Source organism: Tasmannia lanceolata, unplaced genomic scaffold (assembly GCF_043159265.1).
Source record: "Tasmannia lanceolata isolate RefF3 unplaced genomic scaffold, GAP_Taslan_0.1 ptg000023l, whole genome shotgun sequence".
NCBI lineage: Eukaryota > Viridiplantae > Streptophyta > Magnoliopsida > Canellales > Winteraceae > Tasmannia > Tasmannia lanceolata.
In genome coordinates, this window is record NW_027518700.1 from 13,702,863 (window position 1) to 13,704,788 (window position 1,926).

The window sequence follows — 1,926 nt, forward strand, 5'->3', positions numbered from 1 at the left end:
ACTCAAGAGGACTCTATTCGTGTGTGCAATTTTAATTAGTTTTATTGTTTACAAGCATTATTTACACCTAGATTAAACATAGATAAATTATTAATTTAGTTGAAAAAAATGCATAGAGACACACCAATAGTGGACTGCCATTCTAATTTTTTCTAAAAAAAAAGTAATTGTTTACTTAGCTTAGTGGGACATAATAGGACACTCCGATGGACAGTCCGAATTAAAATGGATCGTGATGATCACGTGGAAAGTAGGATCCGAAGAGCAATCCGACTCCAACCTGACCGATAAGGAATTTGAATGGATCATGACTGTGACATAGGTGGATCCGACCCGAAGTGGATCCATTGACACCCCTAGTAGACCTGGCAAACGGGTAACCCGTGCGGGTACGGGTACGACCCGTGCGGGTACGGACCTAACGGGTCGGGTAAAAAATACCCGCGATTCTGCGGGTAGCCATTTCATGTACCCAGACCCCACCCGGGCGGGTACGGGTCAACCCGCGGGTCACCCGCAAATCTCGGAAATATATATTGTAATAATTCTCTGATTTGACCGTATCTGTTTTTCCAGTAATTGTGATAACTTTCTATATTTTATTAGTATTTTTTTTGTAATTTTACAACTTTATAACCCTTTCTAGGTAATTTTTCATTTAAAACTTTATAAACTTTAGCTATTTTACTTTTTCTGTGTAATGATTACTTTTTTTAATTTTTGCTAGCAACATTTGCCATTGCGCAACTTTGCACCCAGATGGCCACATGCCGAGAAGTTGCCAGAGGAGAAGTTTGGTAGCAAATTATTATAAAATAAAAATCAGAAGGAAATGTTATCAACACTCTGTTTTCTTATGAGCGCACTCTCACTTTATTAAAAGTATGGTATGGCCCACACCATAAGATGAACCAAACCGTCCATTAGATGGGCCATAGCCTAAATAGGTTATGCTACAAAAATCATTTCCATAGGATGATCCTAACCCTCCAATCTGAATGTTAGAGGGTTGATCGTAATCCTCTATAGATCGGAGGGTTAGAATCAACCAATGGAAATAATTTTGGGGCATAACCTATTTATGATATAGCCCATCTAATGGATGGTTTGGATAATCCTATGGTGCGGGCCATACCGTACTTTTTATAAAGTGAGGAGATCCCTAAAAAAAACACTAAAACAGTAGTGCTGATAACATTCTCAAAAAAAAATAAAAAAATACCGTAAAAATGCGGGTGCCCGCGGGTTGACCCGACCCGACCCGTGTTTTTGCGGGTTGGGTCACCCGCGGGTTAGATTTTGACGGGTCACTAAACTTAGACCCGTGCCCGCAAATTTGCGGGTGGGTCGGTTTTGACGGGTAACTAAACTTAGACCCGTGCCCGCAAATTTGCGGGTGGGTCGGGTCGACCCGCGGGCACGGGTCGCTTTTTGGCAGGTCTAACCCCTAGGTGAAATTGCTCAAAATCAGGAAACAAAATACATAAAATCAGCATCTCCAAGCGGTGAGAAAACAAAATACATGAAATCAGCATCTCCAAGTGGTGAGAAGGGGCAAAAAATCATGAAACAAAAAACTCAACCCAAAATCTGATCGACTGTTTCTTGATTTTTTGCCACTTCTCGTCACCGGAGACACTGGTTTCTTGTTTTTAGTTCCTTGATTTTTAGCCGCTTCACCAACACCGAGTTACCATGGGGAAAAGAAATCATGGGAGCCAAATGTGCCCATTGCTTTTACAACCCGCGTTTTATGGATGCCACCACCATCTTCATCCAAACCATGCATAGGGTAGCGACCACCATTTGTAGCTCATTTTATGGGATTGGCCCCTCACTGTAAACCTCATACTTTGTTGTGTAACTCATGTTATGCGATGGTCCCCTCACTTTAAATCTCATACTTTGTTGTGTAACTCATGTTTG